Here is a 27,918-nt window from a genome sequence, read left to right on the forward strand (position 1 = left end):
TTTCCAGCCCTGTTCCCCTAGCCCCCTCAAAAAATACTGAAACACCCCAAACAAACTCTAAACTCCCAAGAAGATAAAAGGACTTTAGATTTGGGACGAATCTTAGAAAAACTTATTCTCAATATCTTCTTTACTGAAGATATGTGCATTCACCTGTACTGTATCATCTCCTATTTGCCTACTGCTGCACAGTTTCACTGATGTGGAAATGTCTGATGGAAAAGAAATTCAAGATTGTTGTCTTTTTACTGCATTGAAAGACACCTAGACTTTTACAAAGCTTTCAGAAAATTATTTGCAGCCCATTTAGGGAAGCTGGCTGAGCTATCAATAGATAAGTCAGGTCTTTGCTTGTCTGAGGTATCCTTGAAAGTAAAGAATGCGAAAGGCAGAATTTTCTACTTGAATTTAACAGCTGCAGTTGTTCCAGAGTGAGCACTGAAAAAACTACTGCATATTTTTTCTCCAGATCTTCTTTGCTGAAATTATAATAAAGGCTGCTGAGGGCATTTATTTTTGATAATATAAAATGATAATTTTACTTTTAAGGTAACACACTGCTTTAGGGACCACTTTTTGATCTGAGCTTTCCTTAGTTACTCTGCCACAAAAATAACAATATTTTCAGCTTTTGAGGCTGATCTTGCCTTTCTACTTTTATGATTAGTAATCAGGTCCTGTATGCCCTGTGGCCCTGGGGGGAAGGGAGCATCTTAAATGCTGGGCCTACAAGTTGTGCGGTTCTAGTGGTTAAACCCACAGTGGGGAAAGAAATGCATGTAAAAGTATGTGTCCATGTAGGCCTATATGTTATATGTTGAGCTTCTTTCTCACTAGAGGGTCCATTATTCAAACCTGAGAGCCTTGTGCTGTGAGAAAGGGAAGCTTGAGGGTTTTGTGCTGCATTTATTAATTGCATACGTTATTTCTCGTTTCTAAGTCTGAAAGGCATAAATGAACAGCTGGGTGCCAGGTGAAGCTGTCAGACGAATTCAGGCTTATCCCAGATAGATTGTATGTCCATGTTTTAAGCTCTATGGATTAAGCCTTGCATACTGTTGGGAAACCATAGAAGATTAAAGCTTTGGCCCAGACATCAGTTTTAGCAGGGCATGATGAAGGCTGTTTCATCTGAGTGCTGTTTTCTTATTTCAAGCAGTTCTCCAGATACTTTTCTGGGGAAAAAATGAGTGTGATTTCTGTAGAGGTTGTCATGTGGAAATTATTTGGTTTTTGAGTTTCTGGGTTTATCAGAAAAGAAAAATTCTATTTGAGTTTAGCTCAAGATATGATCTGCCCAAAAGGAGGGCCAAGCAGGGAGTGTATGGTATGAATGATGTATTTCCATAAAGTTTTTGTCTTAGATTAGAGAATGGCTAAATATGCTTCAAGTTGCTAAAAGAGCTCTTGTCTTTGGACCACTTGATTATCTTAACTGGGAAAGTACAACTCTGTGGTGACAGGTCTTAGAGTTGTAGGAGATCCTAGAACAGATATATAAGAACAAAGAATGAGAATGAAGTATATTGACCCCAGATTTTGCTGGGGAAGGTGTCTATCTAGATATTGCCAATCAGTGTAGATTTAATTCCCATTAATCAAGGCACAAAATATTACTTAAAGGCAATAAAAAGGAAGTCTTTAATCTTCTGGAAAAAATCTCTTCCTAAAATGGACTATTAAAAAAAAAAAAACCCAAAAAACCCAAACCAAAAAAAACCCACCCCCCACCCCCCAAAAAAAACCCCACCAAAAAACCAAAACCAGAAAACAACGAACTAACAAAATACTGTTTAGTATTCAGATGGTCTGCAGGCTTTTATCTTCAGTTTAGATGAAGTAGAACTTTGAAGAGGGGTTGCAGAACTTCCTGTTTTATCGTTCTATCCACTACCATAAATTCTGGAGTCCTATACAGAGGTGCAATGAAATCAACCCCAGCTGAAGTTCACTAAAATGCTTAGTGATGACTTTTATCTCTTCACTTCTTTCTTCAGTCTCTTCCTTCGTTTTATTTTTACTTTTAAACTTATGTGACTTACCTAAGGTAATTAAGCTTTTTCCTCCTGGTCTAAATTCCAGCTTTAATTCTGCTATTCCTCTAGTTTGCTTCATTAGCTTTTTGGCTGCTAGTTTGCTGTTCTCTGGTCCGATGTTATTTCCCATTCCTTATTTTACATGATCTGAATTTTATGAGATTACTGTGCCCTCATTAGATGCCCTAGGTTCTTCTCATGAGTGATTCCTCATTGGCTGTTGTGGTGTTTACTGGGCTGATGGCTTTTTGAAGGCTATAGATTTCAGTAATGTCCAGAGACTTCTTTGAGGCAGAAGTGCTACAAACTATTTTGCCTCTCCCTTCCTCTCAGCCAAAGCTCATAGTGAAGTGGGTGAAATGTGACAGCGAGACTGTAAGCAACAAAAACCTCCTTGAGGATTTTGCAGAATTGCAGAAAAAAAGTAGGATCTTTATAGTGGAAAACTATTAAAGATTTGGAGTACTCCCCTAATCTGACTTTCTTGGAGGGAATGGCACAGCTTGAAGGATGGAATGGAGCAGATGTAATATTTCACATGTCACCTGTTTCTCAAGTATAGCCCTGACAATGGTGTGCTTAACCGGCCTCGCAGTTTGTAATGTTAAATTAGCCAACAAACACTGATGTTACAATTTGTGTACATGTTTCATGTTGGTAGGAAAAGGAAGGACCAGGGGTATAATAAAAAGTGACACTACTCTGCCTTTTTGGTCTGAGGTGTCCTTCAACTGTATGGTTACTTTCATTAACGTGGAGAAATCTGGTGGTATCTTTCTGTGCACTGCTATTGGACCTTTTAGTCATGCTTGTTCTCATATTTTTGCTGGCTTTCATTCTTTCCTTCATGGCTTTCCTTCTTGCTGTTTTTCTCCTAGCTGTAAAATATTTAATGATTCTTAAAGTTCAGGGCAACTTTGATTGACATAGTTAATGCAGAGTGCTAACAAAGTTCAGAGGGGTTTGGGAATGGCAAAGAAAGGAGTGTGTGGGTGAACAGTTTTCTGTTACAGTTGATGGCATTCCCAGTGAGAAAATAATTTAAAAGATATGTTATTAACTCCTTTTAGATATTAGAAACAATCAGGTGTTGTGGAACATCTCTGATGTTGGAAGTATGGGGGATGAAGGGTGTTCTGCACCCCTTTCTTCTTGCCTTTGTGTAAAGATAACATAATGACAGCTGTCACTTCTGGGTTTGTGGTAAGTGGGAGAAGATGGTAGTGTGCCCTTCACCCAGAAGCCCTCAAAGTACAGTTATCATTCAGTGTTTTTGATGATTATTTCAGTGTCTGTTCCCTCATGTTTGTGCTTTTTTAAGTGAGTAAGAGTAACATGGTCTTTGAGAAATAACGCTATTTATTTAAAGAATCACTCATGATAAAATATCTTTCTGGGAATTTGTGTTCCAGTAGATTAGCATTATTGATCATTCTCTCCTCACGTACTCTACAGATGATTTTAGAAATCTGAAGCTATTATTCTTTTCTTGTCCAATGTAATTACCAGTACAAGGAATAATCTAATTAGAAGACAACAAGGATGCATTCTAATTGTTCTAATAAATTATGTTAATGCTTTATGCTTGCAGTCAGATTTAGTAAGAAATCATTTGACAAAGTGACAGCTTGTCTTATAGTGCTTGCAAACATAACTTCAGTTTTCTCTGACTGAAGCTGACTGGTAGCAGACTTGAAACCCTGTATTAGAAGTTTTGGGCTTTTCAGGTCCGTTGTAGATTATTAAAAATCTTTTCCCATCTAGTATTGGTAGTGCCAGTAAACTACATGCACGTTTCTGATGCTTGTGGAATGCTCTCAGTGGCTCCTCATCTGCCGAACTATTGGCGTCGCATTACTGAACACACGAGTGTACATTACTGTGCGAGGATCGCAAAGGGCCAACAGACCTGCCAGGCTGTAGGTAATAAACCCAGGACTGAGTTCTTTGCTTAAAATTAATAAGATTGTGCTTATGGCAACATGAGAATGACTAATATACATTGAAATGACATGAAACAGAGCAATTGATAGTGGGATGGGGTTGGGGAAAGATGTCAAATGGACTTTTAAATATATTCTACTCAACTCATATTAGAAACATCTCTCCCCTGCATACCACCCTTTCATCTCACCGATGCTTTCAATTTATTTCCTTTTGCTGACAAAATATTTCTGACCACTTAAATCTAATGGGTGATCTCTCTTTCTCCAGAAGGAGATGGAGTACTCAGTTCTCACTAAACTGATCTCTGCATTCACTCTTAATTAGATGAAGTACTGAAGGCGGCTCTACTGTTTTGTAGTCGTATTATGTCTCCAGGTCAGTGATGAGTGCCTGCATGATCTATAATTAGTAACATTAATGGGCTATTTTAGGTTTAATTGTTGGCAACAAAGGGTAACAAGAACTCAGACTATTAATAAGTGCTTTACGGTATTATTTAGAAACAGTTTCCCTAGATCTTACTTATGTTCTTCTATTATTATATTTTTTAAATGGAACACAAGGTACAGGTAGAACTATTTCAGCCATGCCTGAGCTGCTTCTGTGTAGTAAATATGCAGTAAATAGTTTAGAGTTGGATGCTGCCAACCTGAGATCATCTGGATTGCCTTTACTGGGTTTGTGCAAAACTGAGGGAGACAAGAGAAGGGATTAGTAAGAGCGATTGGTAGACAGAGTGCAAGGAGACTTTAAGACTGCTTAAGTTCTCTCTAAAAGCTCTGTGTTCAAACTTTAGACTTTACAGTTGGAAGGCCTGCACTGACTAATCAGCAAAAGAAATTTATTTAAAAAACCTCTTAGATGATAGAATGATGGTAAGGTGGTGAAAGTTTAAATGGCAGTGAGTCAAAGTAGAAATTATAGCTATCCTACACCAGGTTAATTCCATGCATTAGCTATGAGACACTGTTACATCTAGAAGGGATGTAAAAGGGACGCAATTTAAATATTAAAGTAAAAACAGTATTGGCAAAAGGTACATTCATCCTTCTGATGGCTAGATGAGATTGCACTGGGTTACTGTCCATCTCTATATGCTGTGTGGCATCCTGCTATTAAGTAGTCTTTCTAAATATGTGGATGAAGAAATACCTTGCCCTTCATTTGCTTAATCTAAAATTCCAATGCTCATTGCAGTGTGCAACTGCATTAGAAGTACTTAGACAAATTAAATGATTCAGTATGGTAGCTTTGAAGAATCCAGTTTCCATGTGGAGAATCATTTTTATCACCTGGCAAGAAGACAAAACGTGAATTTTTACATTGGCTGCTTTTTTGGTAACATTTATGTTGCATGGGATTTGTTTTATTGTTAGTCCATACTCAAAGTATGGACCTGCTATTTAGCTCATAAATGCTTAACTAATATTACAGGTTTTTATGTACATACAGATATTAATCTGTCTACTCCGTACTGAACTTCTCCTTTGCCTACAGCTGACTGTGAGCTCTGCTAGAGCAATCCTTGTATTGATGCAGTTTTGAACCTTGATTTTCTTTGTGATTTGTACCTAACTGCCTGTGCAGTGCCATTATGGTTTGTAACATAATTATGCATGTGTGTATATATTTAAAAATATATATGTGGTGGATATGGTACCTGGAAGATACCTGTGGCATATTCAGTTTGTCAGTCACTTCTTTGTCATCATCTATTGCTGTGAATATTTATAAAAAAGAATAATTTCTCCTTTGGAAAGTTTTAGTCTATTTCCAGTAATGAAGCAGACCTTTTATATCCTTTACTAATATTTGTTCTGAAATACTGGAAGTTCACAAACTTGGGAAGAAAGTGGTATCTAGGCTGCATATTCACCTATCAATAACTAGTATCACCTAGTCGAGTTGGATGAAGCTGCTAGTAGGATTGAAGCAAATTCTGTGTATGGCTGCCAGCAGGTCACTGCCTCAGGCTCCTTGGGTGGATGAACACAGGTTGTAACAACGGTTCTGAAGGACAGCTACTCAGAGCTGCTGGTAAAAGCATTTCCCCTTTGTTCATATTTTCTACCTAACCTTAGACTTTTTCTGCATTCATTTTGGACAAATGTAGGCTGCTTTGAAGTTAACAGAAACTTTGCCACTGATTCTAGGACAGCTCCAATTCATTGCTATGTATGGTGTAGTTCAGAATTTAGACTGCAGAACAGTAGGTTTTCTGCTTTTTTTTTTTTTTTTTTGTCCCCCCCCCCCCCCCGCCCCAATTATAAGGGGAATAAGGGGAAAAACAGTTGAACTAACTCTCCATAAGGCAGCTATCAATCTGAAGTTTTTTGCAAGCATGTAGGGAGGTGATCAGTGCTACCACATGCTGCTGACAACCTGTTGTAAATCCTTTATAGGCTCTTAGAAAGCTAGTGCATAATTAACCTTTGCTTGAAATGATTCTCTTAACCAGAGAAGAAACCTCCCCAGATATGCATGAAAAAATATAATGGTCGTTTCTAGATGCTTCTTTCCTGAACATTTTTATGGCTTATTCCCAAGTGAAACTGAAAACTGTCAGGGAGCAGCAGCCTGGGAGGGAACTGGCTGAGCAGCGTATTTGAGACCTTGGGGTTTCTGTACAGCCTTAGATTTTACATACAGGCCAGAAGTATGTTTGACATTTCACAGTGTGTAGCAAAATACAGTCTGAAGTCTCTGGTGTAGCCAAGACATGCTCTTAGCCAAAGAAGGATTTATTCAGGGGGAAAAAAAAAGCTATGAAAGTCAAAATCCATTAGGTAGTTCCAGGGAAGGGGTTAGACTAGTGTATGTGGGACCACTTGCTGACTTAAGCTATACGTCTGTGAGGTTATCAGCTCAAGTTATTAACTGGACACTTCAGTTGTAACCTTTGGACAAATATCTGTTGAAACATAAAGGTTTTGTTGGGCTTAGCCTGGTTCTTTTTAGCTGGTTCTTTTTAGCTGATTCTAATCTCAGTTTCTCTTCCAGTGTGTGCAAGCCATCAGCACTTTCAGGTGTTTTTAATACATGGCTCTGGACTTACTGGAAACCATCCTAAGTACAGGAGAAAGTGACTCACTGAAGTTTTTGCCTTATTTGGCTGGGAATCTGAGCATTAGTCTTGTTTAAAATCCACATTTCTCTCTGCTAGCTGAGGTATAGCAGGTACTTACCTTACTGAGCTAGACTCAGCAGGACTGCTGGGAGCTAGCTATAGGTTCAAAGTTCAGCCTACAAAGCTATGGGTTGGAAGCTGTTTCCTGCACTGAGTGCATATGCTCAGGGGTGTATTACGTGGGGGTTTTGGGGGTGGTTTTTTGCTGGTGGTGCTTTTTGACTTTTTCCTGAAAAAGGTGTATAAAGATGGTGAGAGAATAGGTAAACTATTTTGAAGAGGGTGAATGGAACTCCAGGCCTTTCATATGAGAAGCAAGGCATGCCCCCAAAATCAGAGAAGGATGAGAAATGGGGCATGGATATGCCTCAAGGTGATGAATCTTTCATGGTTTTTATTTTTCCTTGGTTTACTATGCTCCCTGGCTGTTGGGCTTGCAGCAAATCTGGGCGTATAAGTATGTATGTCTCATATAGCTGTCTACTTTTTGGAGAAAATGTTCCTCCCCAAGTACAGTCTCCTTGTAAATGCTGTCATTTGATATCCTGCCTATTAGGAAAATAGTGATCTGGGAAGGGCAAGCTAAGTCCTGCCTTTCTAAAAAAACAAGAATGAAGCTGATTGTTTTCACAGCCAAGATTTATATCATTCTCACCACGGAGTACTACAAATTCAGTGAGCAGCTTTGTGTTGTTGGCTTTTCTTTACAGAAACTTCTAAAATGCAAGAATTTTAGGTGAAAATACAAAATAGCTGTGCCGTGATCAAGGCATGGATCAGACCAGTTCACTGTCCTAATTTGTGGTGACGGTTTTTGCAAATGTGCTATGTTCTTGGTCAGTATTTATGCACTGTTCAGCACAAGCAGAGTATGTTAACGCACTGTTGAATATTGCAACAACTCCCAAATTTGTCTTTAACAGTTTTCAAGAGATCTTTATCTTCCCACGAAATATTTTTAAAAAAAGATGGGGGAAAAAAGTTAATACTGGAAAAACTGTTAAGGCAGAAAACATTTTTTTGCTTTTGTCCTCCAGAGCTCTCTAAGTCTTAGGTGTAAAGGTTCTGGGCACAGGCTGCCTTACAAAACTTAAGTGTTTTGATATTCCCATCCTTTTGACATTCCCTAAACACTCAGTTCCAAAAGTTTTTGTATTATCTTCAAGAATCAGACTTGTAGGATGGTTTCATAGTGACCATATAGTCATTGTGTTATAAAAAGACTTATCTTGAAGCATGACAATAAACTATTATGAGGTTCTTCCAAATGGTTTTGAAATGTCTGTATCTCCCAGCTTTCCTAAATTTTACCCAGATGTCTGATAAACACAACATTTCAAGCAGTGTGCTAGACTTGGCAGACACTAAATTCAGCAGAATGTAAATTACATTCAGTGTATTTATATATCCTCTTGGCATTTTTCTCCTTCTGTAGAGTCAGCACAAGTTGTTACCCCAGTGAGTCCCATTTACTAGTAGGCTGGAGTTCAACTGCATGAGATACTGTTTAAAAAAAATCTCAAGCAACTCGCTAGAAACTTATGATATTACAGAAATTACTTGCTACTTTATTTCTTTATGATTTTTCTCACTTGACTGTGTATAATAGTTTGGTTTTTTTTTTTTTAATGTCACCAAACTGGCAGTAGCTGTTAAATACAGTATCATCCTAAAGCCTGCTCTAGTGGAAGCTGCTCTTAAATGGCTTTTATTAGCAGCTGCCACTTTAAGGCTTGTGCATAAGGATTTAAAAAAAATAAAGAATTTCAATTTTCAAACTACTAATCTGTGTTTTCAACTTTCTCTAAGCTCATCTCACTTCCACACAATGGTAGAACTTGAGAAATATTTTAATTTCTCAATGTGTTTTAATTTTTGACATGTTAGATATCCTAGGTTTGACAAGCCACATTCTTACTAATTGAATTACTGTAGCACTGAGTAATTAAGCTGCAAACCAGGACCCACTTTGAGAGCTGTCTTAGAGACCTACAGGGTAAAAATTTTCTGATCCAGAGAGATTAAGGCCTCTGAGTGGAAGGCTGAAAACAATCAGTACGGACAAATAGGTGGGAGTATGGAAGCACAGAAGCAAGGTGTTGGTTAGCATGCTGGGCAGTTGTCTTAAATGCCCAAACCCTTATCTGCTGCTAAGCTTCTTGCAGGTATAACATATGGGGAAAGTGAACTTACAAGAAACTGAAGAGGATTTTTTTTTAGTGCTATTAAGCAGCTCTCATCCCTGAATGGCACTGTATTGCTTGGATACTCTGCCGCTAATTCTCTCCTTTAATGACTGTGGACATCACCTGAACAGAAATGAAGGTTAAATCCTGTCTGACTAGCTTAACTAATACAGACCCATTAGCTGTCACAGGTGTCTATGATTAGCCTTTGGTTTAGCAATTACAGAAAAATGTTAAATACTCCCATTTGACTTTACAGAGTAGAAGCAATTTCAAGTGTTGTCTGCTTGCTAGTGCTTCATTAGAAGAATCTAGCTTTGCATATCCTCATAAAAGAGCAAACTCTGTGACTAACAGAATGAGTAAAGCATAGAATAAAACTGCCTCTGTAAGTAGTCTTTGGATTTGGGTTTTCTCCGAGCAAGCTACAATTGTCAGCCTTTTCTCAGGGGTGAAACACTGAAAGTTCTCCGTGACTAAATCTAAACCTTTAGCGGACACATTTGCTGTGCATATAGGTGATGGACTGAATAAGTGTCTTAGAAGGGTTTGATAAGTTATATTTTCTCCCTACTCACAGTTAAGAATGTCTGACTGGGGTGGGGAGAAGGTTGTATTGTAGGTACCGGCAGTATTTGGGTTGAGATTTTTGATGCAAGATGTAGTATTAAATCAGTGAAAAGTTCAAAAGACTGGAATTCAGTATGAAACACTTTATAAATAAGTAAAAAAAAAAAAAAAAATCTACGTCAGGTAGGATGGCAGGGTTTCAGGTGTGCTTTTAGCCCGTAGGCTCCTGTCTCATACTTCTGTACATGTTTCCCAGTGTTGTGGAGCTGTATTCATTCTTGCTGGGACTTCATAAAATAGGATGCACCTATATCAGTATTAATGAAAATCCATCCACATTCAAATTCAGATATCCCAGATATGGAATAGATCTTACTATAAATCATTGGCAAGAGTATAAATCTTAACGTTATGGATGTGTCTAAGGATGAAAATGTAGACATTAATTTGTAAAATCTATGATACTTTGGACAAACAAATCCTTCTTGTTACTGCATCTTTTTTTAAAATGATGGAATATGACTAGTCCCATTATGTGGACATGCTTATGTAACAGCTCATAAATATATATGAAGCCCTTCCTAGAGAAGAGGTCTTAGTAACTTCCTGAGATGACAAATTTAGGAAAAAGACCCATACACCCAGATAAATTAATGTCTCCTTGTCTTTTCAACAAATCCATCTAAAAGTTCCTGAAAGATATATCAAATTTGTAGTTTCTGCTTTCATTTTTCTCTACTTCTTCCTTAAGACCTTTTCACCCTTGAAGAGACATGGTAATTAATAATTACTTACTTATGGCTTTAGGTTATAATGAAAAAACCACCAAAATCATCAAGTTTCTTGCTGTTCCTTGTTTAAAAGGCTGTCCTGGGTTCTGCTTATACCTCTGGGTTTTAAATCCTGTGTTCTTTATTCCAAACAATCAAAATGGTGGGCCTTGAAGCCACACCACAGAATAAAAATTAATGAAACTGAGAACCGATGGAGTTTTAATATAATGAGTTGAAATCCTGCCTGTAACCTTTGACAGTTATTTTTAAGTATCTTTCCTGTGTCTCTCTGCTTTAGTCTTAGATAATGATTCTGAGACATACGCTGAGGAACGAATGTGTGTGATGTCAAGGAAGGTCAAATAACTGAAATATTAGTATAGTTCTAAAACACAGCTGAAATATGTTCAAGTATAAAGCTTCTTAATTAATAGATGGTTAAGCTTTTTGTTAATGTTTGTCTCTGTCAGTCTCTTCAAAGTGTTGGCTTGAAAACCAGTGTTTATACACACTATATAGATATCTATGTGTGTGTGTGTATATGTATCATATCTAAGTTGGCCTCTAAAGTTGCCTTTATGCTGTCAAATTGCTTAGCTAGAAAAATATGGGGATGCTTTTTTGCAGGATAAAGAATAGAAGGTTTTTAGTGGGACTAATAAAGACGACAAAATATTTTGGTGTTTCCTTTTATGTGATGATGAGGATTTTTTTTTTATTAAGATTTAACAGCTCGGATTCTGTAATTGTAATGGCTTTTCACAGAGCAGTATTAAATCAGCTAGCTGAGAAAGGAAAAAAAAAAAAGGCAAAAAAAAAAAGGCAAACTATTCATTCCTTGAACACCAGTGAAAGCAGCTGTGGATGTTTCATAGCTCTAGTGAAGTTGGTGTGAGTGCTTGTGGCAGTGCTTTTTATCCTTCCGTGTTCTGTCAGCTGAAGGCTGTAAGTTTTGGAACAAAGGTAGGCTTTGCTATCACTTGAAACAGTAAAGAATGCGCACAGTCATCACTCCAGAGACCTGGCACCCTGTAAAATGATCCCCCTCTGTTTGAATGGCTTTATTAGATGTCCCCTTTTAGCTGAGAAAAAGAGAATCAGCATTTATCTTCCTTCCCTTGTTCTTGGCAGTGGTGAATACTGAAAGCTATGTGTGACTCGGTGTTGGGCCACGGAGACTCTTCAGGGCAGGGCATATGGTCTGTTCTGGGTTCATAGAATATGTAGGTCAGGAGGATCCATTCTTGCTTGATCCTTAGCCACTAATACATTAAACTGCTGAAATTACCAAAAAATAAAAGCAGGAGTCAGAAACAAGCAAACAACTGCTCTAACTGTTGATGCTATCAAAGGTAGCGTTAGAGATGGGTTCCTGAAGCAACCTCTCAGCCTCAAGGAGTCTGTCCTGGTGTTTTGACCTTCCTTTGAGGATTGCTACTGGAATGACTAGTTATTGCTGCTTCTCTCCAGACTTGGTTTCCCAGAATAGTTAGTTATTAAAAATCAGTTATCCATGAATTAGTTTATTCATATTTTTCCTTGGAGGTACTTTTATTACCTTCTCAATCTCAGGAAGTTGTTGCTCTGGCAGTGTTCCCAGGAGCTGAAATTTAGGGCAGTCCCAAGTGGTCTTTTCAGGGCATTTTTGGTTAGGTCTCCCAACCCAGACTGTGGGTGTCAGCTGTGCCATCTGCCAGTTTTAATCCAGGTACTAGTACTAAAGTGAACATCCTAGGGTGGTCATTAGCAGTCAAGCATACTTTTAAGGAGTCCTTATGTTTTAAAATACTGTGTCTCTACCAACCAGAATTTGTACTTCCTTCAAGCCTTTCTTTCCCATATTGTTAACCTTTCCTAATGCCTAATGCTCTGCACATGGCTGTTAACTTTCTGTTTACATTTGAGAAAGGTGTTTTGGAAGAATACAAAACGAAGTAAGAACTTCTCCATTCTTCTGATTCAGCAACAGTCGATCCCAAACACTGGAATTACACTTCTGGAACAAAATATTTCCTCTTTATAGATGCTTATATTACTTTTATGAAAGCAAAAGGTTTTTATTGGATGACAGTAAATCATACTGATGGCAACAAAACAATAGACAAGTTACTGATGAGGAAATGACTGTCCCACAAAATGTGCACCTGGATAGAGGGATTTAATAGAATCAATGAACTACTACTTGGAGCACTTTCCAGTGTTGTTAAACATTCTGTAGGCTGACAAAATGCCACAGTAGGTTAATTCTGTTCATGGTGGCTTTGTACTTACGCTTAGAGAAATCCTCATGTCACTAATTTACAGTAACAGTGTGGATTGTTGCATATACTTGTCTCCTAAACATTGGCATATTTCTTACTCCAGGCTCGTATTTCCTAATGACTCATTATCAAATCACATTTGGAAAAGGGACTGCTGAATTACTTAGCTAGAATGCAGTCATAGGTTTGGCCTTACTCATGACCTTCACCAATAATAAGAGGCAGCTGCATACATCTTGTGCATGACAGGAATGTTTAATCTCCATTCTCCTATAATACAGTAGTGTAATTGAGAGTGAAATGCATAGGGTCATGTTGTCCCTTCTTTGCACACTACAAAATCACTCTAATCATCCTTTGCACTGAGCTATATGGTATGGATTTTTTTCTTACCTTTGGAGCTAAAATACTTGTGTAGCTAAAACAGGTCTTAACAAGGAGCTCCTAACTGTGTACAAATAAGAGAAATAGCTTTGCTTTTTAGTTCTCTTCAGACAATGCATTGGTTTACTGTATAGTAGTGGGAAGTTAATGTCATTTCATGTAACCCTTTCCGAAGATTGATTAACTCTAGATGTGCTGTCTGTAAGGATAAGAGTTGTGACTTATTCTGAAGAGCAGATCTAATTAAAACTCAGAATTCATAATCTTTGGGCTGAGGCTTAAAATCTGAATGAAAATGCTTAACATTGAAGCTTCTCACCAAAGAAACATTAGGTTTGCCAAGTTTTTGATTTACAGCAAAATTTGTATTTAGTGGTTATCCTAAAATACACGGTATTGATTGTAATGCTTTCCAATATGACGCTATTTACTAAATAGACATTTTGGCAACTGGTACTTTAACAGGTAGCTGATAATTGATGCTCTAAATGTTAATGATTACTGAATTTTTTTGTTTTGATGGTTTTGTGGCAGAAGTACATACTGTAAAGCAATGTACGCTTTTGTAACTCTATGCATAAAATAAAGTCAAATAGAAACTGATTCCCCCCAAACTGAACCATTCTGTTGTGAGGAGTTCAGTAAGATTCCCATGGAGAATACACCTCGTCCCACACAACGAGCACTCATGGATGTATTTCTCCATAGAACAATTTTGTGACCTTCTCTATTAAAGATCTCAAAGTTGTGTTTTCTTCTTTCAGGTAAAGATTGAGTAATATGTAGAAGAGGCCTCCTGCAGCCTCCTAATGTAAGTGTGTATTTCTCATATGAACATACTGCTCTGTTCACTGGGACGTGAGACCCATCAGTGATTTCTTCACATGGCCCTGACAGCAATAAACAAATAAATGAATAACAAAATCAAATCACTGATGTGTTGTCATAGGTGGGATATGCAGTGCAAATCTGTTTCAGTGCCCATTTCACCAGTGTTTGGAAACACCCTGGGGGGGGGGAACCACTCCAAACCAAGTAACTTATGTAACAGGAAACTGTGTGTATCCAAATCTACATGCCTCATGTTTGAACTGGGAGCATGGTTTTGTGCATCAGAACATGTTAGAAACAGAAGGATTCCAGTAAATCCAGTAATGCAAAACAGCTTTAGGTACTCGGGATGCAGGCTGTATATAAGGCTTTTTCTTTGAATAAGAGATTAGGCTGGAGAGTCCAACCCCCAGTAGACAGAGCCGGGTGAGGGTTATTTAACAATCTGTGATAGAGTTTATTCCTCTGTATCTCTTGCAAAAATGTTTCAATCCGATCACAACAGCAGATTTTATGAAGCCAAGAGGCTTGGCATTGCTAAACAGAGTACCCAGCTGCACACCCTAACCTCTGAAGAGAGATTGACTTTCTGCTGAAATCTGTTGTGAGGTACACTCAAATACAAACCTTCTCCTGCTCTCTTCTGCTTCCCTGCTTGTGGCCTTGTGCATCTTCTAATTCTTCACCAAGCTAATGTTATTTAATGGGGAGCTGAACTGTGCCGCTGATGTGCCTGTATGAATTCTAAAATTAAAGTTTAGTCAAGCCAGAGTATCTGCAGACATTGAAGCCTTCAGTCCTTTCAATTCACACCATGTGGCAATAATGGGAACCCAACTGGTCATACTAGTGAGCTGTAACTTAATAGCAATTACCTGAAGAAATTATGTAGTGAAACAAGACCTTTCAGTACTGAACTGTTAGTTTTGCAGGGTGGTAAACCCCCCTGGTTTTAAAGCTAGAAGTAATTTCTTAATATTAACCTGTCTTCATTTGTTATAAGGAACCACCACAATACTTCTGAGCTGGGAAGCAAAGAAGGTTCTTACATTTGGGTTTCATTGATCTTGTTATGGTGCCCCTCTTTGATAGGACTGTGGATTTGTTTTGGTAAATTGTGGTGGAGTACAATGGAAATGGTGCAAGAAAGCATGAGAGAGAGCATGTGGCTGCTGGTGCAATGTATTGAAGTATCAAAGCTTTGGGTATAGCATCAATTAATCATCTGTGGTCTCAGCTATTGGGTGTGGAGGGAAGTGTGCTGTGTTCCCACTCTGTAAATATATTTCTTGGCTAATATAGAACTGTTCTAGTTAGTGGAGTGTCACTTTATTTGTAATTTCTTGAGTACTTCTCAGGCTCCAAATTCCTAAGAATTGAGATAGTTGAGCAAAAAGACCCAAACCAACCAAACAAAAAACCCTCAAAAACATAAATGACCATTGTAAAGAGGGGAGATACTTCCCCCACCCCCTGCCCTCCCTGAAACAGAACAGACTGAAGTTTAAACAGTTTCAGGTTAGCTAAGAAATACAGCAGGGCTAGCTAAGCATGCAGATGGATCAGAAGCTCAATAATCTTCCCATTATGTATACGAATAGGTTAAGACAAAACTTCTGTCAGGCTACCTTGCAGCTCTTAGGTTCTTTGATCATCTTGGGTGAGTAAAATGGTTAATACAGAAATGGCCGGGATTTACCCTGCTGTAGGGTACAAATATGAACTAGATAATATCCAGAGATACTTGCTTGCCCTTTGATTCACTGAGTGGCATAAAATAAACGTGGTTCAGGAGAACTTCTCCCTCTTCCATTTGTATTTTTATGAAGACAAAGAATTATCATCAGTCAGGTTAAGAATAAACCCATTATTAAATGTGTAATGTGAAAGGAAAAACAGTTCATTTGAAAAGCAATGGATACATTTTGATTAATTGTTAAGCATTATGTAAAAAAAAGTTTTGAAATTGCTTCTTGTGCAGTAGTTTAGCTGTGGAATGAGCAACTCAAGCAACTGATGTATTGGCAGACACATACCCTAGTAAATGAGTTCTAAATGATTCACTCTGATAACTAGCAGCTATCACATATATTGCTATTTATCCCTTTTCCCTTGTATAAAGCTGTGGATGGTCTGTCATTATCAACTCTTCTTGGAAGTAACTGTTGCTTTTTGATGATGTGGAGAAGTTGGTTTTTAATTTTGTGCTTTATTCGAGGAATTTGTACTTCCTTAACTGTGACCGAGAACGTTCTCTTTTTTAAAACAGGTCACTTGCAAAAGGGAAACTACATTTAAAGTGGTACCCTTTTCCTTTTCCTTTTCTATAGATCTTTTTTTCTTCTAGTTTTCCCCCCACAAGCTATGGTTTACTCTAGAAGAAATGAGGTCTTGTCCAGCAGTGGGATACTCAAACCTGATGAAATCGCAGGAGACATTTTCATTTTAGTGACGGAGAGGAACAAATAGATGTGTCTTCCTTGATCCCAGCTTTCCAGTTACAGTGAGAAAGAGGCAGACACTAGAGACTGGGTCTGTTAGAGCCAGCTTGCTTGCCAAAGGAGGTAAAAACAGATAGTTCAATGCTGAGAATGGTGTCATTTTCTTTCCCCCGCTCCAGTGTGGTAGTTTTGTTGTTGGTTTTGGTTTTTTTGCTTCCCTCCACCCTTCTCCTGTTCCTCTTCCCTTGGAAATGGGCTGGAAGTTGATAAAAGTACTACTTGCGCATGGATCCCTAGCTGCGACAAGGCAATGCTGATAAAGGTTACTTCTGTACTTACATTGGAGATGTGCAAGGGTCAGGTGCCTCTCTGTAAGATGAGCAGCAGCTGATTGTCAGGGAGCATCAATATTGTCTTGCCTAAAATATACAGCAGACTCCAGATAGCCAAGTATATTGGTTTTACTCTCTGTTTCGAATGTGTGGAGGTGATTGTTCAAATGCAGTGGCCTAAAGTTATTAACCCATTGAAATTATGATCTTCGAAGTACTCTTGACAGATAAGAAATGTGCTATTCCTTATCTAATAATCAGAACACCTCTGGGGTACATCTGGAATAGTTGCGTAATATAATTTTTTCAATTTAAATAAATTTTTAAAATGTCACTAAACTCAGGTTTTTTTAGAAGTCTGAAAATAGTAATTGTATCATTTTGGATCTTTGCAGGATAGTATAAATAGTGTACTGCTTTTGAGATGAAGTTATAAATGAACATCAGAGGTTTTAATACATGATATATTTGATATCAGTTAAGTGAATCAGATAAGAGATGCTTGTGACTATGTCTGCTTTCTGAGAATAAACCAGCTGGTATTTATTTGGGAAGAATTAAGAAAACACCCTCTTGTTAATGATCCGTTGCATGATCTGACATCTGGTAAACGAATATGTTGTCGTCTTTATGGTGAAAATCACCACAAATCTTTAAAGATCTTGAGAGCCATTCAACTTCTTTATGCTTTCTAAAATACAGTAATTATGGTAACAATTGCTCTTATTAGGAACATTATTGAATGATGGTAACCCAAGGCCAGTCTCAGTAGAATCTGTTAGTAGAGACAATAACAACTGCCAATTCCAGAAGTAGTTTCGCTCTTAAGCAAACAGGTGGCTGTGGTTAGTAGAGTTTCTTTTCTGTAGTGCGTGTGGTAGGATACAGTAGAGTCAATTTTAATGGAATCCTGTAATTTAAACTTTTTTATTGATCCCTTCACTGAAGAACTGAGCATCTGGAGCCATCTTGACTTGGTTGTATTTGTTTTAGTGAGACTTCTTACGGTGAGAGTTACTTTTTACTTTCGAAACTGTGTATGTGCGTCCTTGAATGTGTATCAAAGATGATGTCAAGCTCCTTTTGAACCTTCCTGAGGATACAATTCCAAACATAGCTTGGATTTCCTCAGAGCCCTGCCAGTTTCCCTTGCCTGTTCTGCAGGTGGTCAGAATTTAGAAAGTAGTATTCCGCTCTTATTGGTATTTCATAGAATTAGTAAAAATAATATTTTTTCTGACTTCTAAAGATGTGAGATTCAGGGTGATGACCAGATGACACAAGATAAAAAAAAAAAATCTAAGTTCCTTAATATACAATTCATTATATTTGTGATGGGAAGCCACTTAAGATTATTTCTTTGTTTAATACACCCAAACTATTAAATCAAAACTTGTTAAAGTGAAAGAATCATTAAAAGAGAAATGAAGGCTCTGAAATAGATGGGACAAAATTTATTCCTTCACTGAAATGAGTGAGTTCAGGCAATAACATTTGGAGATGGAATCTCTAAGACCCATTTCAACTGTCAGGATCTTCTTGTTAGATCCTTCAGTTTAGTTTGGTGTCAATTTTCTTTTTTAGTGGACTTACGAGGCAGTAGATGGGGATGTAATGCTGGTGATTTAGAGACGGGTGGATGCAAAGCCTATTTTTGAAAAGGCCAGGCATCTCTCTCTCCTTCTTTCTCTATTTGCACAATAACTGTCTTTCAGATGCTTGTCACCTTTTAAAGTTTGTATGACTTGTTGCAAAGGTTGTCACAGTTTTATTTTCCATCGTAACTATTGTCTGTGTAAAGCACTTCTTCCAATAGTCTCTCTGAAGATGACCTTTCCTTAGCTTAAGTTCATGCCCTTTGTTGTTGTATTTCACACAAGCTCCTACAGCCTTATAAACAGTCCCTTTTGTTCTTTTACAAAATTCTTGTGTAACTTGGCAAGATCTGCTCTTTTTCCAAAGGCTAGATCTCATTCCTCTAAGTTTTTTTTTTTTAATTCATTATTATTATCCTAGATCTTCCAGTGCCTCCATGACTGAATGACATCTTTATAGCTTTATTTTTGCATACTTCTCATAAAGCAGTGATTGGAAATGTGAGCATCGTTCCACGTGTGCTCTGAGTCTCATATATATACAATAGATTATGTTCCTCTGATTTACATCATGTTCATACATGAAACCATTCAAAATTGTATAAGTAAGTAGCATTTGTTGCATTTGAATGCATGGTAGTATAGGTTTAAATTTTCAGTGGTTTTTTTCATGGTAGCTTTTACTCAAAATATGTATCTGTATAATTGGCAACTAAAGAAATGACCCCATTTATGGGCATAATCTGCACCAGAAACAGCCAGTTACATACTGAAAGCATCTAGCTTTTTTTATCAACTGAATTGCTGTACAAGTTCATTTACCTGCTTTAAAAGTATCTGCACAGAATGGTAATTTCTCAAGGTAAATCTGTGTGAATATTCTCTCAACTTTGCAGTAATTGGTTTAAGCTATTTTTGCTTCTGTAGGAATGAATTTACCATAGGAAAAGAACAAAAAATTCATCAAATTCTTTGTTAGAACTGTTGCTAAACATCTTCTTACAATCTTAAACTGTCTTTTATATTTGAGGGCCCAGTTAGCTCTTGCGATAAGGAGTCTCTCCTATAATAATACATTCATAGGAACTAGATGTACGGTGTCTCTTGTTCCTTTATGGTTAATACTTTCTGTAATATCAGAATTGTTTATTAAAGCACTGGGAAGTACTTTCCTCTCTTGAGTCTCTTGGATATCTTTTAATAAAAATATTTTTTTTCCTTATTTTTTCCAAAGCTAAGCTGCCTGGAGTCTTGAGAAGGTTGTGTCCTGTAATATAAGCTAAAACTGATCTGATTCTGATAAAGTATATAGTTGATGTAGGACGTAAGTCATCTGACACTGGTTACTTGAACAGTTAACTGAGTAATTGTCTTCATAGTACTGTTACCCCTTACCCACAGTTTGTTAGCTGTAGTGTGTCTTCTGTGCTTTACTTTATTGCTCCTCTTATGTGCCTCAGAATTCTATTTGTATCTATATCACTTCATTGTTTATCTTCTGGAATCAACTCAAATGATAAAATTTTCTTGGTTTTGATTGTGCCTTGCTGCAGGGCTCATTGCAAACATCTGTTGATTTCTTTTGCCTTCCTGAATGGGAAGGGACCAATTTAATAATTACTACATAAAATTCAGTTTTACGCTGCACAGTATGATAGAAAACAGGCTTTCTAAGGGAACTATCCTAAAGGTTGATTAGATAATAATATTTTCTTTAGAATTTTGTCATTTTAAAAATTAACTGTATGGAAGGATTATGAACTGTATTATAAATGGTTTTGAAGCTTTCATAGTACATTATTGTTAATGTCTGACACATGCTGGTTTTGTCTTTATTAAATACTGTAGGATATTATCAGAAGGATTATTCTTGTGGTGCAACATAAGTTATAATTCTTCATTGCTTTTTTAGCAAGCAATGCTTCTGTTTTAAAATGTTATTTCTTCTTTTTGGTTATAGAGAAGTACTTGTGCTATTTTTCATGTCCCATCAATAGCCGGTTCTGTGCATCAGCATTCCTTGCTATTGTACTGTCACTACTTCTTTTCTGAGTTTTTTTATTATTATTATTTAATCCTGGTAATAATCCTTTCCTCTTTTTATCTCAAGCCTAGTTCTGAAAAACATAAATCCACGGAATATGATCCACCTCGGCGTTGAGAAAACATCAAGTCAATGGCATGGCTACTGAGAATGCTGAGGTACCATTAGTAAAATGGCTTCAGCATTGAATCATGTTGTTAGTTCATAGTTATTTGGTGCTGGATTTTACTTAGATAGTTTGAGCAAGCACTGTCTGTCTAACTTTGGCCTTGAAGAAAGTACTTTATTTCAGTGGACATTGCTTGACTATATCTTCATATTTGAGCTCTGTGCCGTCCATGAATGGGAAGTTGAACGTACTATTTAATTACACAGATATATCCAAAAGGGAGGTGGTAATGTGGGTGCGTTGTGTTTTTTGTTTTTTTAATGCAACACTAGATCCCATGTCATTGTCATTTATTAATTCTGCAAAGTAAAGGGCCATCACCAAGGTGTTCTATGGTAAAAAAGCAGGAGCATGTAGGAGTTAGTAATGACTTCTTTACAGGAGGATACCGTAATATAAACAAATGGCTAAGGAAAGAATGTCCATGTTAAATAATACAGATTTAAGGATTATTTCTGAAGATGAGGAAAAAAAATCCTTAGTCTAAAGGATTATTTACACATGCACGTATGTATACATGCACATGAAACTGAAAGTTAATTCTTAGATCTTGCTTCATCTGTGGCATGCATTTGGGCTGCTAGGCACAATAAAATCCAGTGCAGGTTCTGCTGTCTAGGGATGAATAAGACATTCTTGTCGTCAGGGTCTAAAGAGGGAGAAACCAAGCCATACTGGAGCCTTGATTTATAGCAGGGTGAAAATAAAGCCTCATATGAAAAGTCTCCCTAAGATTCTGTTGTTTGTTTTCCAGCATATAATAATCTTCACTGACTTTGACTAAAGCTTCTTGGTTTTGCCATGTGAAAACAGAAGTGCTTTCAAACTATGATAATACTAAGAAAATTTGACTTTCTAAGTCTCAGACCATAGTTACCTCAAATCTGATATCCTTAGCACGGGTCATTTTTCTGTGTTTGCTCACAAATAGCTGGCAGTACCTTTCTGAGCAGAGCAGGCTGTGAATACAAAATATTAATAAACCAGAAACATGTCGTTTCAAGACAAGCAGTTTTTAAAAATTGCATTATGTATACTTAATGCCTAACTGACCTTTTCTGCTGTTTCTTAAATCTCTTAAAAATTCATCTAATTTCAAAGGCAGAGTATTAGCCCATTTGTATGTAAATTGCTTTTAATTCATGCATTGATTTGAAAGACTAATCCAAAAGATCCTTTGCCACAGGTGACCTTTTTGACACTGTACTTCTGGGAAGACTGTAAAGTGGTTTCTTACGACCTCGCATCCACCTGTAGCATAACGTATGCCTACTTCAGTCTGTATAAATCAGGCATAAGAGAGTGGTTTTCAACCAATATTGAATTATTAACACTATAATGGTCTTGGTTACAGTTATAGTTAAAATAGGTCCTCTTTAAACCAATGATTATTTTCTGTTGGCATTCTAGCTTGTTTTAGATGTTAAATGCAATTAAGGTGTTCACTGATTATGCCCCTTCAATAACAAATAATAGTATAATCTAGCTCTTAAATGACAGTCTCCAAAGACTGTAAATTTCAAAAAACATTCAACATTATTTGCCAGAATTTCATGTCACCACAAGAGCTGCTAGAACAAATATGTTAAAGCTGACCTCTACTGTTTCCTATAGTAAAGGTGAAATGCATCTCTTTGCAGAAAAGAGTATACAAAATTGGGATTATTAGGGACTATATGTCTTCATCCATTCACACTCCGGAAAGTGACTCTTGATCTACATCTGCTGCAGTGTACATTTCACTGCAGACAGTGAAGAGTCACCTGGCTTGATGGGCAGTCTATTATTTACTATTTTCTCACTGTGGCAGGTTATTATCAGGAGGCTCTATAATAATTCTGCTGAATTACTGTGCTTGTTTACTGCTAATATATAATGTGGAAGAAAAAAATGCTATTTTTGTTTCTGATTTCTCTTTTCAAATAAAATTTTTTTTCTGTCAATTAAAGATGCAGAAGAAAAATGGTACAAAGATCTAACATAAAAGATTTTTGCCTATTTGCGTAGTCACCAATAAGACAACAAATGATCTGATGTTCTGAAGATGTATTTTAGTTCAGTTACGATGAAATTTTTGGACTAAGGAAAGACAAAACCTGCTTTTATAAATCCGTTAGGCAATGAAGTATAGCAGACAGTGCATTTCTATATTATTATTGTTATACAATAGGTGAAGATTATTTTGTGGTGCATGCTTCATATGAGAAGGCATAAAATACTTTACACTGAGTTATAATAAAGGAATAATGCTTTGCCATGTTACATACAGTAATGGAAAAATGCAGTAACCGAAACAAAAAAATGTGGAGACAGTGAGCTCCAAATTGGCCTGTGTCTGTAATTAAGACATACTTTTTCAGTCAAATCAGGATAAATAAATGTTAGTGCTCCTTGTGGGAGGACAGGCCTGTCTGCTCTCTGTTGACTAAGGAGATTTTTTCAGAAGAATGAGAACAAGATGGCATCTGAAGCGGTGTTTTATCATTTGCTGTTAACAAACACACAAAAACCCCCTCAAACCCACCTACCCACCATTGTTTGCAGACTAATATAAATGGCTTAAGAAGACATGATAAATACACATGACAGAAATAGGTGCTAGAAACAAGAACATTTCCTGACAGACATTCTTAATAATTGAACTATCTACTTACCTGCTGTTTTAGCCATAAGTTGTTAATTATATCCTAACTTGGCTTGTGGAGATTTCCTACCATTAATAAACTATACATCACTACTGGGCATAGTTTTTTTCCTTCTGAAATATCGATCAAACATTTAGTTACCACGATTAAATAGTGTTATCTCACCTTGTAAGTATCAAAAGGGGTTTTATTTAATGTAAGTAAACATGCAGAAACACTGGAAGAACTAGGCAAAAAGAGAATATTGGTGTTTTAAGGAAACTTGGAAAGTTTGATAGAGTTGAACAGATGTATGCTGAAAATGTTTTTAATAAAAACAAACCAAAACAACTACCCCAAAACCCCATAGATGATGGGAGGACATCCTAATGGTCTCGCCTTCGTATTGAAGGCCTGAATGGCTGTAGCTTTGAAAATCACGTGCACAAGGGAACGGGACAAAGATATACATTAGTATCCTTGTCTGTTTGCTTATGCATGCGGTTACCCTTATTATTTGCTATGGTAATACAGTTGTCTGCTTAAAAATTAGAGATAATTAGGTAATTAAAGGAATAGATGTAGGGAATGCTGCCGAAAATTAGCTGCTCATGACAACAGATGTGATGGTGTATGTGGCTGAGCCAAGACCAAGAACTAAGCTGTCTAATGAGAGACTGGTAATTCTGGAAATTTTTCTGGGTTTGAAATGGTAGTGTTGGATTTAAATACCAAACCCAGAAGGTAGTGTCCACGTAGAGGTTACTTTGTTTTGCTGTTATCGTACTGTTGTATGATGAAGAGTAGGACATTGTTTACTGTTACAGAATTTGTCAGCTTTTGGGTGGGTTGAAAGGAAATGAATATTTCATTTTGTCTTACACTGTTGTAAATACAGACATAAATTTATGGATGTGTTTATGTATATGGGCTTATTACCTAGAGAACAAAATGCAACGATAGTAGTATTAAACAATAGCAGTATTAATAAATATTCATAAGATGGGAAAACATTTTTGATTAGTGCTAATATTTAAATATTCTCATATCTATTTCCTCTGGCTGGATAAGTGTATTGTTAATGAGCTATTTTTTGTCATCTTTTGGAGTGTACATGAGAAGGATGGAGAAGGAAAAGCACAGAAAGACACCAACTTTTGAGTATTTTCTGAATTACTGAAAAATGTGTTGCACTATGAAGAGTGATGAGTGATAATACTCTTATAGCATTACTGCATTTTATTACAGCTATGAATCTGTCCCAGTGACGACAGCATTTCTGAAAGCTGTGTCCATTATCCTCCTCCCAGCTCTGGACTGGGGTTCTGTTTAGCAGATATGAAAACATGTTGGATTTTGGTATTGGGTAGCAGTGCAGACAAAAGAAGACCTGAATTTTCAGCTATTTTAAATAAAAAGGATTCAGCTTCATGTCTTTATGTGTGCAAAGATTTGTAAGGTCTAACCATTGTGCATACAAATAGTTGTCTTATATTTAATATGTGCTAAGTATATAAAATTAAGAACTTCAATTTTTTCTGTAACTACTACATTGGTATTTCTATTTAAGTATAAAGAGGTGTTCCAGTATAAAGTGGGAAGTGGTGCTGCGCTAAATATTAAATTAAATACCACTTTGAATAGATGTGAAAAATTACCTGGGGCTTCCAGTATCCATGATCTGAAAACCTTACATCCCTACTTGACTGTTGCCGAACGGCTCTCTTCGCCACAGAATACAACAAACAAGTCTCTCAACAGTGCTACTTTCAAGTAAAGCCTCTGTTGCAGCAGGTAGCATTTAATGGGTTGGGACTTGTGACTTCATCGAAGTCAGTTCCTGAGAGGTGGATTTATGTACAAACCTGGGGGGATCAGGGTGATTGATAATGATATATTCACAGGGTAACTGTCAGGAGGAACAGGACTGCAGTACCAGGGATATAAATGAAGATCTTGGCTCAGCAACATAATACTTCACAGACTGACAGCAAAAATAAGACGACAGAAAAGATTTATATTGATCAAAAGAAATACTAGCCTTGGGCTAAAGGAACAAAGGGATTAACAAAAAGTGATGCAACTGGCAATCAATGACTAAATTCTGACATGATTCAGTGGACACACCTTGGAAACGTGTGAATTCATGTGTCAAGGAGAGGGGTTGATGGCTGTATTAGTGCTGAAGTATTCTTCAACTGGATGTAAACATAAAAGAAAAAAAGGGTACATAAAGGGGCACGTGAGATTATGTACTGAGCTCCTTTCAAGTTTTTCTTAGACTGTTGTGATGATACCCACAATGTCACAAGTTGAAGAAGGGCTACCTTAACTTCTGAGTGCCATGGAGACAGCTTTCTTCTGTGACTGTGCTGCGTGCACGTGGGATGGCATGACTTACAGCCCACCAGACAGACAACTGGATTTGCCTTCATAAAAGATGTTCCAGTTCACCAGGTTTAATGTGCTGTGTTAGTGTGCTTATGTTTTGTGAGAGTTACACGTGTTACAAGTAGAATTGGGGCCTTTGCTGTAAAGACAGGTAGATGTCCGTTATCCCTACTATAATTTCCATGGCTGGAGTTGCACCTTATTACAATAGTGATATGCTAATAAAGCAGGAAATGTATTTTTCCTCTTGCAGGAAAGGGGTGATCAGATCCTGTTGCATCAGCTAGGTGTTTAGTGGTAGTGTCTTGGCGTACAAGTCAGCTGTTCAGTGACAGGTTCACTGCTCTTTCTGGTCATCTAGTAAGTGAAGTAGTACTCTGTGCTCCCTGTAGGCGTCTGAAATGAAGGGCTCAAGACTCTGTAAAGCATTCTGTCTGACTTCTGCTATGTCTCGGAAGAGCAACAGCAGCATAGTAAGTGTATCAAAGATAAGGTTTAGCTGAATTCAGGCAAGTGAGCTGAAGCTGAACAGCCCTTTTAGGGTTGTTGGATAACCAAACCTGAACTGTGTCAGGGAGGAGCACATCAATATGGGGATGAGGAGAAGATGGAGTGTGTTTGAAGAAGTTATATCCTAACTTGGCTTGTGGAGATTTCCTACCATTAATAAACTATACATCGCTACTGGGTATAGTTTTGTGTGTTTGAAGTAGTCTTACCTTGCTCAAAGGATACTCTGAAGAGGTCTCAGTATGTATAAATCAGCAAATCCATGCAAAGTGCATTTGTCTCTGAGCTTCTATTACCCTGGAATTTCTGTCCCGTTTCAGTAGATTTTTAGGATATTATGGCTGCTACAGAGAGCAGCTTAGATCTTCGCCTGGAATATTCAAAGAAGAAAAGAAACTATATCTGCAAGAATTCAGTGGGTTCTACGCACTGAACTCCTCCATTTTCTACATCAGTTTCAATAGCAATAAATGGATGAAACCATGTCAGTATTGCCTGAAGAGATCTCCTCTAGCAGAGGGGAAGTCTCTTGTGATATTCACATCTTCAGTATCAGTGTTGTTTGCATGGCAGGCAAATAGCAGTAAGAGGTGGGAATGTGGAATGGAGCTGGCCATAGCTTCTTGGGGTATTGTCTTCTGTGAAAGTACATTTTCCAGTTCTATACCAAGAAATGTTTTTCTGAGGTGAAAGTTGGTCTGATGATTGTAGTTAGATCTTAAGGCTTTCAGAACATAGTCCAAAAACATATCAACAAGCTTTGACTATGAAAATTTTGTTGAGAGAACTGTTTCATGCTTTTGGTACTAGAGCAGTTGCACTGTCTTTTGATGAAGTTCAATTCGGAGACTCTTATTGTTCTTCAGAAACCTTCTTTTCATGACAAGTGGATCTGATTTTCAAGATGTTTAATTTTTTTGCCTCTTGATGTAGTAGATAATCCAGATACCATGCAATATTGGGAGAACATTTTTAGCCTTCTGCAAATAGCATTTCCTTGTGTGAATTCTGCAGAGCAAATTGTTTTGCTTGTCCAATTTGTCTTGTGTAATATGTAGTTAAACTAAAGTTTAAGGGTTGTATGTTCTTCCCATCTGCAGCCTATTTTATAGTTCAGATATAGTAGCTAGTTTTGGGCTAATTCTGAGTATATGTAGAGCTTTAATCATGAGACAGATCTTTGTGTGATTCTTAGGTTCAGTTTAGTTTTCCTTTGTGGAAGTGAAGCAAAATGGAATATTTACTTGTTTATAGCTCTAGTTAATTATTTTAATCTTTATGTTGTGCTGTAGTATCTTTTAATAATTCTTGTAGGGTGCGCTGGTTTCGCAGAAGAAAACACGTCAGACTGGTCTAATGCAAATAGCTTGATAATATTTCCATCTTATCACAAAAATGTTTAATGTTGCTGGGCTGTACCATTCTGCATTATCTGTGGTTAATGGAATCAATGTCTGATCAATGGAGAAGGACCAATTTGGTAGAAAAAGGCATTTTGAACAGAAGTACTCGAGATCATTGCGAATGTGGGGAAAGTAAACCAAATAGATATAAACTATAAAAATGGAGTTGAGTGTCCTTTTTGTTTGAGCTATCTTTTTTTTTTCCTCATAAGAAATATTTTATTTGTTTCTATGCTTTAGTATGTTAAAGGGCTAACAGTAAGAAAGCCAATTTGGCTCATATGTTTTTTTAGG

General features: G+C 37.2%; 1 protein-coding gene across 26 annotated transcripts in view; it reads left to right on the forward strand.

Annotated features, from left to right (window-relative positions):
• Positions 1-27,918, forward strand: part of FHIT (fragile histidine triad diadenosine triphosphatase) — a 628,816-nt gene that overhangs the window by 110,507 nt on the left and 490,391 nt on the right. For 10 of the 26 annotated variants that reach the window (XM_075095801.1, XM_075095802.1, XM_075095808.1 and 7 more), the window contains one exon: positions 14,049-14,095. The exons of 14 other annotated variants lie outside the window; for them this stretch is intronic. The gene's annotated coding sequence lies outside the window, so the exon portion shown is untranslated. Of the gene's footprint in view, positions 1-14,048; positions 14,096-20,593; positions 20,686-27,918 lie in introns of all 26 variants that reach the window. 2 more of the 26 variants (XM_075095827.1, XM_075095805.1) reach the window with 2 other exon arrangements.

This window comes from Phalacrocorax aristotelis, chromosome 6 (genome assembly GCF_949628215.1).
Source record: "Phalacrocorax aristotelis chromosome 6, bGulAri2.1, whole genome shotgun sequence".
In the NCBI taxonomy this organism is placed as follows: domain Eukaryota; kingdom Metazoa; phylum Chordata; class Aves; order Suliformes; family Phalacrocoracidae; genus Phalacrocorax; species Phalacrocorax aristotelis.